Source organism: Uranotaenia lowii, chromosome 2, assembly GCF_029784155.1.
Source record: "Uranotaenia lowii strain MFRU-FL chromosome 2, ASM2978415v1, whole genome shotgun sequence".
In the NCBI taxonomy this organism is placed as follows: Eukaryota; Metazoa; Arthropoda; class Insecta; order Diptera; family Culicidae; genus Uranotaenia; species Uranotaenia lowii.
The window spans coordinates 50,748,796-50,762,997 of record NC_073692.1 but is presented as its reverse complement, the minus strand read 5'-3'; the positions used below and the strand labels follow the sequence as shown (position 1 = coordinate 50,762,997).

The 14,202-nt window shown below is 37.5% G+C and overlaps 1 protein-coding gene across 3 annotated transcripts in view; it reads right to left on the bottom strand.

Moving 5' to 3' along the window:
* Positions 1-6,479, bottom strand: part of LOC129747104 (clavesin-1-like) — a 94,704-nt gene extending 88,225 nt beyond the window's left edge. For 2 of the 3 annotated variants that reach the window (XM_055741129.1, XM_055741131.1), the window contains exon 1: positions 5,955-6,479. The gene's annotated coding sequence lies outside the window, so the exon portion shown is untranslated. Of the gene's footprint in view, positions 1-4,979; positions 5,171-5,954 lie in introns of those variants that run through there. The other variant, XM_055741130.1, reaches the window with a different exon arrangement.
* Positions 6,480-14,202: the final 7,723 nt, after the last annotated feature.

Genomic DNA, 14,202 nt, shown 5'->3' with positions numbered 1-14,202 from the left:
ATAATATAATCGAAGCGAAAGCGTCTTCTGGAAATGCTGTTAGTATTTACCGAAAACTGTGAAATGTTCAGTAATTTTTACCGAAACCAAAAAAACGTGCCGGTAATATTTACCAAAAATGGCAAAGCTTTCTAGGGTTTTTACCGAAAATTGTAAAACGTTCGGTAATTCCACCCAGCAAACATTTTTGTAGCTATATTTTATGCTGTTTTGATATACGTTCCATATACACTATAGAACGATCGTATGAAATTGAAAAAACAGCATTTATCTACCAAAGTTTAGGCAATATACATACATAAATTTCATTTCATTCAAAAGCGACGAGAACTACACCAATTGGGCATTATACAACACCTTATTCGTACCTACCGGAAGAATACAAGAGAGCGCAAAATTTTGCTCTAATAAAAAGCCTTTTAATCGTTGCCAGAGACAATGTTTTCCAATCCTCTCAGTGGTCAATAATACTCAATTCCCGTCTGATTTTTAGCCATCTGGTTACACAGCTGGTTGTAGAGAGAACATGACGGTGATTTTCTCACTTGAAATCCGCTCGCGAGCAAAATCATTTCAATTTTTTAAACATGGCGGACTTTCTTTCAATTCCGATTCAAACTGATTTCAGACGACTTTTATACGATTTTTTTGCTTTGCAGTTGGAATAGCGATTCATCACACCATTGAAAACGACTTTAGCTATCGTTTCTGATACGATTTCATGATTGCTTGGCAGCTTATGATGTACAGCGTATTACGCAAGATGAATCGAATCTAGAGCCTCGATTCATCTCACGTAATACGCTGTGCATTATAAGCTGAATTTACCGAACAATTTACGATTTTCGGTAAAAGTTCTAGAAAATTTTGCCATTTTCGGTTTAAATTACCGGCATTTCGGTAATAAACCAGGAAACATTTTTGAAAGTATATTTCTCAACAACTTTGTTATACGTTCCATATACATTGTAGAATAATCGTATAAAACGCTTAAAAATAGCATTTACCTACCAAAGAGGAGGCAATACACATACATATTTTCAACTTCTGTCTAGAGCGATAAGAACTATACAAATTGGACGATATTCAACACCTTATTTGTACATCCTAAAAAAAAGCGAGAGAGCGCAAATTTTGCTCTTAATTTATGCAAACCGTTGCAAGCGACAACATTCGCTGCTTCTCTCATTGGACAATTCTTTCAAATGAACCATCTGCTTTTGAGTACTTAATCTGGTTGCACTGCTACTCGCAGAGAGAACAAAACGGTTGTTTTCTCACTTAAAGCCGGCGCGTGAAAACACATTTGCAAACATGGCGGACTTTTTATCTTTTCCGATTTATACCGACTTTAAGTATCCATTTTAACGATCGTTTACTTATTTTGAAGGAATTACAATTCGCATTAACATTATTAACGACCTCGGATGCGGTTTCATTTGCGCTGGGAACTGCATATATTTTGACGAGAACTACCGATATTTTGTTAAAAAATACCGGTATTTCGATTAAAACCAGTGATAAAAATCATCAAATATTCAGAAAATTCGAATGATTTTTTTTTCAAATTTTTCAGTAAAACTAACCGGTAATTTGTATTTTATAGGTATTTTATTGAAATCTCCCAGTTGTTCGATAAATATTACTAAATTTTTATAGCTTTTCGGTAAAAAAAATCACAGTGTTTTGGTAATATACACAGGTATTTCGGTAAGAATTTCAGGAATTTAGGAAAATATTACAGGTCTATATCACAGAGCTTTTATAGCTTGTCGGTAAGACACTGCAGGCCTTAAGGTAATATCACTGATAAACTGATGTAATTCCCTAAGCAAACGAAAGAATATTTTATCGCCCAGAAATTTTGGGCGACATCTAGCTCATCATTCCCGAACCATATGCTCCTGTGTGAGCATTTCCTATTCTACTAGCGCCATCACTATCAACGGTATAATCACTAACTATTGAAATGATGGTTGATGAAAAGGGAGCCCAGAGTTCATCAGCTTATCAGTGGTAATATATACAGGCATTTCGGTTCAAAAATACCGATTGTTCGGTAATACAGCTGTCAATTTTTCGACAGATGATGATATGATCAGCCAACGAGCTAACGAGTGTCTTTAACACTAAACATACCGACACTTTGTATATACCTATTCATACCGCGAGCGGTCAAATGACGGCAAACACAAACAGCTTATAACTCGACTCAAATATGTTTCTCAGACAATTTTCAGCTACAATCAATAACTTTAAAGTTATTTACAGTACAAGAAAAATTTTATGAAAAAACATGCTTCAGGAAAAAGGTTGTAAATCAGTTATTAAGTGCTCGAAAAAAATTTCACTTAGTGCCTGAGAAAGCTGAAGTTAGAAGCTATATGTTGCATATATGGAAAATTTTTTTGAAAATTTTCTAAGATCATGGCCACAAAAAATGTAAAAAAGTTGTGTAAAACCCGTACTTTTCAATCAATCAACCGCCAAAGCTGTTCCTGTTACAGTAGAAAATTTTGAAAAAGTGAATTGAAAAGTAGACGTAATTTGTCACATTTTGGCATCTTTAGATTTTTAAAATACTAAATACATAATTTTTGACGGCTTTTCAAAGGTAGTTGTTTTGCGAACTTTTTATGAATCTGGATTTTCTAAGACAATTCCTACACCTAAGCTCAGCTTTGCACTGGATTTTGAGTACGTTAACGTAAGGTTTAGGCACTAAAACTATATGCAAAAGAAAGCTTATTTCATACCGGTTCTAGTGGTGTAACTGCATTGGCGATACAATGCTTGGCAAAAATATGATAAATAAAACAGTGAACTAGTTTCTGAATTTTGAGAAGTCGGCACAAATTCTTGCTTGGCAGACGGGCGCAGTGGGTGGTAATATCTCAAAGCTATTTTGCACACGAAGACGGGTGAAAGGAAACGAAAAAACAAACGAGCATTCGCTCAAATTTTCTGGTTTTACTTTCAGAAATATATTTATTATATTATTGTCAAGCATCGCACCGCCAATATAGTTACGTCACTAGAACCGGTATGAAATTTTCTTTCTGTTGCATATAATTTTTTTGCCTAAAATATACGTTAACGTACTCAAAATCCAGTGCAAAGCTGAATTTGGGTGTAGGGATTGTCTCAGAAAATCCAGATTCATAAAAAGTTCGCAAAACAACTACCTTTGAAAAGCCGTCAAAAATTATGTATTTAGTATTTTAAAAATCTAAAGATGCCAAAATGTGACAAATTACGTCTACTTTTCAATTCACTTTTTCAAAATTTTCTACTGTAACAGGAACAGCTTTGGCGGTTGATTGATTGAAAAGTACGGGTTTTACACAACTTTTTTACATTTTTTGTGGCCATGATCTTAGAAAATTTTCAAAAAAATTTTCCATATATGCAACATATAGCTTCTAACTTCAGCTTTCTCAGGCACTAAGTGAAATTTTTTTCGAGCACTTAATAACTGATTTACAACCTTTTTCCTGAAGCATGTTTTTTCATAAAATTTTTCTTGTACTGTAAATAACTTTAAAGTTATTGATTGTAGCTGAAAATTGTCTGAGAAACATATTTGAGTCGAATTATAAGCTTTTCAAAACTTTAAATTTGGTAGAAATCAGTTGAGAAACAAGGGAGTTTTAGCGAAAACGGTGTTTGCCGTCATTTGACCGCTCGCGGTATGAATAGGTATACCACATACGTTATTCGAAAACCGTAACACTTAAAAAAAATTTAAAAACGCAAAAATACTTGTATTTAAAAAACAAAAATAGTCCTGTCGTTAAATTTGCGAAAAAACAATTGTATAAGGCGTAATCATCGTTTAAAGTTCAAAAACCGTCATTTGACCGCCTCCGGTACGTTTAGTGTTAAAGACGTTTTTTTTATAAGAGCTTTCTGAACTAGGATTGGTCGAACTTGGAACAATCCTTGTAAGATCGATCCTTTAAACTTCTTCAGTCTGGAAAATCGACTAGATCGGTTCATTTTCGATTCCATCTTTCGATGTGTTTTTCCTCGTTGGCCTGGAGGGTGGAGACATTTAAATCCAATATTGAGTACCAATATGATTCCTAACTGTTCCCCCTATTTGGATCCTTATCAGATTTTCTACTCTTAATTTGGCTGGCTATCGTGAAACTTTTGTCAGCAATTTTTGACTAACCTCGGTAAATATATTTTTTCACACTTTTCACAAACTTTTGACTGCGAGAGTCTCGTCCGATATCTTTGATTTTTTAGTTTTTTATTTAGGTCGGAACAAATTTCAAATCATCCTTCTTTTGTCACTCGGAGTTGGAATATCGCGAGGGGGTGGTCAATAAAAAAAGTGCGAAAAACAAATAAATTGGAATAAATTGCACGGAAGCTTATATGTAACAAAATTGCATACTATTTTGTTGCACAAAACCTATAATAAACCAAACACAAACACATTTATTATAACATAATTCCTTAAGTGAGGGAACGAAATCATTTAAGATTTTTAATAATTAAAATTATTATTCAAGTAAAAGCAACAAAAAGGTAGTAAAAAAAATTTTACAATCAATGTTATTAATACTTCTGATTTTTTAAAATTCTATCGAATAAGGCCAAGCTTAAGTAACACCAGTTGTTTTATGAGGCTCTTCAGAACTGTCATAGAACTAAAATTTGGTCTTGTAGGATGAATCAAAAATAATTTTTTTAGGAATTTGAGAATTTAAAGATTATGTTTTATTTAAATTAATGTTTTTTAAAACACTTGAGGAAATAGAAATTCTGTTAGGCCGAAGAAATTCAATAACAATTCAATGATTTATTAATGCAGTCTAGTAAAGCCCGTGATCATATTTTCGACCGAGGCTAAAAACTAAGGCCTATTTAGAACTTAGCAGAGGCTACAACAGGGATGTAAGGCATTTTAGAAGATTAGGAAACTATTACTTAACAATGACATATCGATGCCACCTTATATACCTTACCCCCAAACATTCAGCGTGAGATTTGTGGAGTGATGGCTTACAGCCGGCCAACGCAAATCAAATCATAACATGGGCTGCTCTTCCTTTTCTCTTATCGACTACGAGGACTTCGCCGGCGTCGTTATTGGTTCATTTGAAAGTAGGAGATTCTCTAAACTGCACAGTGAGATTGTGTTGCTTGTTCCCAGCAAACTTTCATTTGGTTCATGGTGCAATGTTGATTATCTCGAATCAATCACGGAGTGCAACCATTATGCCATTGACCGGTAGGGGCCGTAGGTGGACCGTTGTTGATAACAAACTCAAGCTCAAGCTCAAGCTTAAGTCTCGTCCGACATCTTCGATTCTTTAATGAATTTAAGGATTCAAATATAAGGATAAAATTTGGCCTCAACAAGAAGGCTACCGTTATTGATTCCACATTCTTCTGTGTTGCCGAATGACGTTTATTGTTTTTTTAACGAATTGAATGAGTATTTAAATTAAAGAACTGACAGACGGTTATGATTATTATGAATCTTTAATCTTAGTTCTAATTCGGAAATACTAATTCAGAATAATAATTGAGAATTGTCAGATACAGGATTCAGGATTTAAACAATGAGAATTTCTATGAAAATTCAAAATCCAGGTGCAGCAAACAGATTCGGAATTCCAATAATGATTTTTAATTTGATTTCAGATTCAGAACTTATATTCAGATTAAATTTTTTTTAAAAGATTCTGAATTAAGATACGGTATTCAGATTCAGAACTCAGAACTAATATTCAGGGCACAGATTTCATGTCATGAATTTCATTTCAGTTTTTGATTCAGAATATGAATTCATATTCAAAATTCAGCAATAATCAAGTCAATTTTTTAAAAGGTATGTCGCCAATAGTCAGCAAATCTACGATACCGCTCTTTGTATTTTTTTTCTTGAGGGACATGAATCCATATAAAATTCTTTGTACTTGAGCGAGAATCCTTACACGCAAACTCCCACGATAGCGCTACAAATTTCTTTGTTCGAAGGTCAGCAATCCCGCTTCAGCTCCGACTTAAGGGTTCTTCTTCGCCGCTCTTCCAGAGAATTCCAGTTTTAGCAAATCGATCGTGCCCTCCCGGATGGAACACTCTGATCGATGGTTCGATTTGTTTTGCAGCGCTTTTTTTAAACCGTTAAGCACTAATCTTTTCGAGATTCCTTCACTCTTCGCTATCAGCTAGAACGCGAGCGAAAAAACAAATAAACCTTCCAATTAAACTCACACGACCATCAATAGAGGACAACCGTTACACTTTTTACATCGAGCGATAAGGAAGTTTCCGATCCACTCGCGAAGGCTTGTCGCTATTATGGACACGCGTATAGACGTATCGGCGTTCGAAACATAACTGGCAGTGGCCTGGCGTCTGGAATTGGCTGCCCACCCGGCGGACTGAAGTAAGTAAGTATCAACAAGTAAGTATGAAGGTACTCTTCTCCTGCTGGGGCTGATACAAGTCTCGAGCAGTTCTAGCGAGGCGTCACAATTCAGAACAGAACAACACATCGCGCGCCCGAGTCGCTCTGCTGCAGCGGAAAAAAAATAAACCTCCTCCTACTCCTACTACTACTCTCCCGCCATCGACTAAGCTAGAACAGTCGCGCGCGGATTCTTTCCGTTTGGTCGTTCATTCGTTCGTTCTCGCGATTCGCCTCCGGGCCCCAACTTCTGCTGTATCAGCTCAGTTTTAGAACCATCGCATTGGCACGTTCTATCAGTGCTTTTGTTTACTTTTTTTTTCGCTTCTCAACTTCTCTCTTCCATAAACTAAACATAGATTGGTACCAACTACTATTAGGTACATATACACTAACGTGTTTGTCGCTACAGAATGCCCCATTCGTATTAAAATGTTCCAGTTTCGAAAATTACATGTTCTAAACACCTCATTATATTGTAGTTTGAATTATTATGTGAATTAGGCGGCACTTAAAGGTGTACTTATAATAAATCACTTCAAGTACAGCGAGTCCCAGCGCGCCTTGCAGCATCCGTATTTAAATGAGTGATGTCGGCACGAGTTCCGATTTCCGATTTCCGATCCAAATGCCGGTTCCGTTCCGATGGATCATGGCTCATGGCCCAGTTTTCTAAACCTTTCAAGGGTAATTGAAAATCTTTGTTTCGCATCTTTGGCGACTTTAGGATAAGATTTTTTTTGGTTCTCTATAACTCTTTCGACCAAAACTTCAACCTTAATAGATAACTCTCAGCCGTATGACCCATTCGGCCTAATAACGATTGACCTAATGATCATTCGGCCTAACGAGCATGGTATAACAAATTTGGCCTGATAACCCATTCGTTCAAACGTCCATCGGTAGAATGACCATTACTCTAACACATTACGGAAATTCTCAAGTTTTAAAATCTACCACTGAACTATATAAAACAGAAATCAAACAAGACACTGTACATAACCCTAGAACACATTTTTTTCAAATTTTTCCCAGTGATGGTCGAGAAACAGGACTCCCAATTTGGCCTTTGCTCGTTGAGATTTATTTTCAATCCTTATAATGCGCTGCTCAAAATATGATGAGAGTAATCGGCTTTTCAAAGCGTGGGACACTACTTGCTTACTTAATGGTCGATTCTCCGGCGCATAGGGCCGTGGTAAAAGACCTCTAATGTTGACGATCCGCCAGCGTCTTCATTCGGTCCCAGTCAAGACTCTTTTCGACAGTTCTTATTTCGGCGGCTAGGCTTCGCCGCCACGAGTTTCTGGGTCTCACTCTTCTTCGATGTCCTTCTGGATTCCATTCAAGCGCTTCTCTGCAAATCTCGTTCTCATCTTTTCGCAGCGTGTGTGCATTCCATCTCCACTTACGTACCCGAATCCCGATTTCTAGCGCTCTTTGATGACACCGGCGATGTAGTTCCTCATTTGAGATCCAGTTTCCAGGCCACAAAGCGCGGATGATATTCCGCAGGCAGTGGTTTACAAATACTTGCAGTTTTAGCGTCGTTACAGCATATGTGCACCAAGTTTCGCACCCGTACAACAATAGGGGAGAATGAGGATACTTGATCCCTGGGGATACTTGATTCCTTAGCTATATCTCGAAACTGGAATGTCTTACAAAGATCAAATGTTCTAGAAAAATGTGCCAAAATGAGCAAAATAACAATGCTTGTAGTTTAAAAAATTTTAACAAAATAATTGTTTGAGTAATTGAACTTTGTTTGAAAAACTTCACTAAATGTAACTTGAAGATCTTTTTTCATCACTTTAAAATGTTGCTTACATGGGAAAATTATGAAAAAAATTCTTGTTCCAATGTATCAATCGTTCGAGTGTAAAATGAACTTCATAATTCCATATATTAAAAGCAATGGAAAACTTTCAACTTTTTTCAGAAAAAGTGATCTAAAATAATGATTATGGGTACAATTGATCCCCTTTCCAAACGGCATATTCTTGTTCTGAATTGATCGTTATGATTGCTGATTACGAAATTACTAATATTTATACAAAAACTAATATTTATCAAACAATTGTCTGAAGAAAAGAGCAAAAATAATTAATTTTCTCTTAATTATAAAAATAGCGCCTTAAAGTGTGCAATGTTATTAGCGTTGAGACAAAGTTATAGAATTTTCTTCTTATGTCTGCTATAGATTGTGAAATTAGAACAAACATGACCAAAATAGTCAATTAACATTCTATCTTGGGGTTTTGTTAGATTTTTATACAAGGATTAGGGCTTCCTGAATAAAAGATCAAGTCTCCTTCAATAGGGGATCAAGTCTCCCCTAACTTCAGAAAAATCACAATTTTTTTACTCCCACGAAAATGCTTCTAGTTCATCAACGGGTTCAAATATCGTTCTAATTTTTGGAGCATAGAAACTTGAAGTTACAAGCTGTCAGAAAATGTCGAAGACGGCGAGTTGCTACATTTTTCCAAAAAGATATGGTGAAAATAAGAAAAGGGGATCAAGTATCCCCACTCTCCCCTACAGATTTGACGTTTGACCTAAAGATTCGAATTTTCGTTCGTAGAGATATCTGATGTGCAACAATTCAGCTCCCGGACTGGACAGAATCAAATTCAAATTGTTGAAGAATCTGCCAGATACCGCTAAGAAACGCTTGTTGAATTTATTCAATAAGTGTTTTTTTTTTATTTTTATTTTTTTTTTAAATATGTCTTTATTTGTATCAAATCATGATTACACTTATATTACATTATTGCATTAAACTAGGTGTTCAGCTCAATAATGAACTGTTCATAGCCCTATAAGTAACTAGATTATAAAAATTTATTTATAAGATTTAAATTTGCTGAGCGCAATCAAGTTTTTAATGTAGGAGAACATCCTGTAATAGCAAAAATATTTTATACTTAAAACTAAACACTATCTTAAAATTAAACTAAACATAAAGAGAACGAATCTCTGCGATGGAAGACTGCATCGATTTGCCTCTGAAGTTGGAGATGATTTTGTTGGCCATCTCTTCGATCGATTCAATGCCCGCAATCCGATGAAGATCTTCGGTGCTGTGCCAAGGTGGAAGCCGCAAAATCATTTTCAGAACTTTGTTCTGAATCCTCTGGATGACTTTCTTCCTCGTCGCGCAGCAGCTAGACCAAATCGGAACTGCATACATGATCGCTGGTCGGAAAACTTGTTTGTAGATGAGCATCTTATTTCGCAGACACAACCGGGATTTCCTGTTGATGAGAGAATAAAGAGATTTAGTGTATTTATTACATTTAGATTGAATATCTTCAATGTGATTTTTAAAAGTAAGATTCCGATCAAGTGTAAGTCCCAAGTACTTCACGTGATCGGACCATTCTAATGAAACCCCATTAAAAGTTATGGAATGATTTTCATTAGGTTTTAAAAAATTTGCTCTTGGCTTATGGGGAAATAAAATAAGTTGAGTTTTGGAAGCGTTAGGAGAAATTTTCCACATTTTCAAGTAATTCAAAAAGGAATTTAAATTTTGTTGCAATCTACTGCGTACCACCCGTAAATTTCGACCTTTTGCTGAAAGCAAAGTATCATCAGCAAATAATCTTCTACCTTTTCCTTCTGGTACATCAGGAAGATCAGAAGTAAAAATATTGTATAAAATTGGCCCAAGTATACTGCCCTGAGGGACACCAGCTCTAATGGGTGTCCTTTCAGAGCATGAATTTTGATAGCTTACTTGTAAGGTTCGGCTAGTCAAATAATTTTGAATAATTTTGGTGAGATATACAGGAAAATCAAATCGAGCTAATTTAGCTACTAAACCTTTGTGCCAAACACTGTCAAAAGCTTTTTCAATATCAAGAAGAGCAACACCAGTTGAATAACCCTCAGATTTGCTAGCGTTAATCATATTAGTTACACTCAAAAGTTGATGTGTAGTAGAATGTCCATGACGAAAACCAAATTGTTCATCAGGGAAAATGGAATTCTGATTAATGTGAATCATCATTCTATTCAAAATAACTCTCTCAAATAGTTTACTTAAAGATGGAAGCAAACTAATTGGTCGATAACTTGAAGGCTCTGAAGCACTTTTTCCAGGTTTCAAAATTGGAGTTACTTTGGCATTTTTCCATTTATTGGGAAAATAGGCCAAGTGAAAACATTTGTTGAAAATTTTAACTAAAAAATTTAAAGTGCTTTCAGGCAACTTTTTAAGAAGAATATAGAAAATCCCATCTTCCCCTGGAGTTCAATAAGTGTTTGGAGCTGAACATTGTTCCGCATGACTGGAGACAAGTGAAAGTCATCGCCATCCAAAAACCGGGAAAACCAGTTTCTGATTACAACTCGTATAGGCCGATTGCAATGCTCTCGTGTCTCCGGAAATTGCTCGAAAAAATGATTCTCTTTCGGCTGGATAAATGGGTTGAATCAAACAATCTGTTGTCAAGTACACAATTTGGATTCCGTAGAGGCAAGGGTACGAACGACTGTCTAGCATTACTTTCATCAGACATTCAATTGGCGTTTGCCCAAAAAGAGCAGATGGGGCAGTATTTCTGGACATCAAAGGGGCATTCGATTCGGTGTCCATAGAAGTGCTATCTAGTAATCTTAACTCTTGCGGACTTTCACCAATATTGAACAATTTTCTATATAACCTGTTGTCTGAAAAAATCATGCATTTTAGCCATGGAGAAACCAAAGTTGAACGAATTAGTTACATGGGTCTACCCCAAGGCTCATGTTTAAGCCCCCTGCTATACAACTTTTATGTCCGAGAAATCGATGCTTGTATGGCACAAAATTGCACGCTAAGACAGCTTGCGGATGACTGTGTTGTTCATATCACAGGTAGAAAAGGCACTCAAATTAAACCTCCGTTACAAGAAACTCTAAATAATTTATCACATTGGGCCAGGAATCTAGGCATCGAGTTTTCGCCTAGTAAAACCGAGTTAGTTTCAAGTTTTTTCAAGGAAGCATTCCCCTCCTCAAATAGAGCTCCTTATGATGGGTAGAACTCTAACTCAATCTCTTAGTTTTAAATATTTGGGTGTCTGGTTCGACTCTAAATGCCTCTGGGGAAAACATATTAGGTACTTGACTCAAAAATGCCAAAAGAGAATCAATTTTCTTCGAACGATTACTGGAACCTGGTGGGGTGCTCATCCACAGGACCTCATCAGGTTATACCAAACAACGATACTGTCGGTCATAGAATACGGAAGCTTTTGCTTTGGGTCCGCCGCGCAAACCCACTTGATTAAACTAGAACGAATACAGTATCGTTGTTTGCGTATTGCCATGGGTTGTATGCAGTCGACACATACGATGGGTCTCGAAGTACTGGCGGGAGTCATGCCGTTGAAAAATCGGTTCTTCGATTTATCGCTACGTTTCCTAATTCGAAGTGAAACTATGAATCCTTTGGTGATAGAAAATTTGGAAAGGCTTATGAATATTAATCCGCAAGTAAAATATGTAGATAATTATAAAACTTTTAGTCAATTAGAAATAAATCCTTCTTTATTAATCACTTTTACCCGATTAGCAGTTCCTTGATAAAATTCGATCTGTCCATGACCGCTGACATCCGTGGAATTCCAGATCACGTCCGACCCAATATCATTCCTTCAATCTTTGCTTCAAAAGTACGTGAAATTGATCCTATAAAATGTTCTTTACTGATGGTTCTAGAATCGACAACGCGACTATCTTCGCAGTGTATAATGAGGGCTTTGAAGCTTCGTTCAAGCTTCGAGAGCCATGCTCCGTTTACACTGTTGAGCTAGCCGCTATTTACTGCACCTTGGAACACATTCGCACACTGCCCATAGACCACTATTTCATCTACTCGGATAGTCTCAGCTCCGTTGAGGCGATTCGATCGATGAAACTGATGAAGCGCTCTTCCCATTTCTTGCTGGAAATTTCTGGGATATTGGGCGCTCTGATCGAAAATTCGTATAGAATTACCTTAGCTTGGATCCTGTCTCATTGTCTTATACAAGGCAATGAGAAGGCGGACTCATTGGCTAAGGTGGGCGCGTTACAAGGTGAAATCTTTGAGAGGATAATAACTTACAATGAATACTTTTCAATACCTCGCACTTTAGCGATTAACGCTTGGCAGTCTAGCTGGGACAATGGCACAAAGGGACGTTGGCTCCATACGATTATCCCTAAGGTTCCGACGAAGGCATGGTTTAAGCATTTTAACTTGAGTCGCGACTTCATTCGCGTGATTTCTCGGCTCATGTCAAATCACTGCTGGCTTGACGCGCACTTGTTTCGTATTGATCTCGCTGCAACCAATGTTTGCGTTTGTGGGGATGGCTACCACGACATCGATCATGTTGTATGGATGTGTGAAAGGTATGGTCAAACGAGGGCTTGGCTACTGGATACCCTTAGGGCCCGAGGTAGATTACCTGGGGTTCCAATTCGAGACATTCTGGCAAACTTAGATTTTGGATATTTGTTCCCAATTTACAAATATCTCAAGCTGTCTGACTTGGTCGTTTAGTCCGCTTACCCACGTAAACTCTCCCCTTGTGTGTTCTTCATTTAATGTCTGTTTTGTTTATTTATTAGTACTACCTCTCATCCAACGGGTTCGACATATTCCTGAAGAAGGCTGGCCAGAAAGTTGGAAACCGATACCATGCAAACCGTAGCTACCGAAACCACAGCTAAAGGAGGCCACCACCGGACCCTAATGGAAAACTGTTACTGAAGAATAACCCCTATAAACCCCTTCCTTTTTCCTTGTTTAAAGTTTTTTTTTTCTAACTGTTGAGTCGCCGCGACTATTACGGCCCCCTTCCTTACTAACCAGTGAAACGAATACCCTCGGCACATTTAAACTTTGTAAAAGTAAAAGGCCTTTAATAAACTAGTTATAAATAAAAAAAAAAAAAAAGTTATCTGATGTGAGCGCCAGATGTTCCGGTGACTCGCAAATGTAAATCGGGCTTTTCTGATCCGGGTTTCGATGTCTTTCTTGGTACCACCATCAGGCGTTATCTGGCTACCAAGGTACTGGAAGCACTCCACTTTCTCAACTTGTTGCCCAGCTACCAAGAAACTGGAGGGATTTCCTATGTTGATGTCCATCGACTTGGTCTTTCCGACATTGACTTTGAGACCTGCTGCCTTGGAGCTTTCGGTGAGGTCGTCTAGTTTGCTCTGCATATCCGGTTGTGTTTGGGCGAGTTAAACAATATCATCTGCCAGGTCAAGGTCGTTTAGCTGCTCCATAGTCAAACGATTCCACGGCAATCCTCGAGTCGGTGCACAGTCGATCGATCCAGTCAGAATCTCATCCATTACGATTAGAAAAAGTAGCGGTGATAAGATACATCCCTGTCTCACTCCAGCAGCTACCGGAATTCGATCGGACAAGACACCGTCGTGCAAGACCTTGCAAAAAAATGCCTCGTACTTCGATGAGATGAACTAGTTTCTCTGGGACTCCTCGTCGCCTTAGAGGCACCCAGATGTTTTCATGGTTATGTCGGTCAAATGCTTTTTCGAAATCAACGAACCCCAGCAGAAGAGAGTTCTAAAATTCGTTGATTTGTTCCAGTATTATTCGAAGCGTTGTGGTCCACACATGATCGTCCGGATCGGAATCTAGCTGTTGTCTTTGGCGTGTAGCGTCGATTTTCTCCTGGATCCTGTTCAGGATCACTTTGCAGAGTACTTTGAGGGTTGTACAGATTGTAAGGGTTGTTATGCCTCGCCAGTTACCGCAC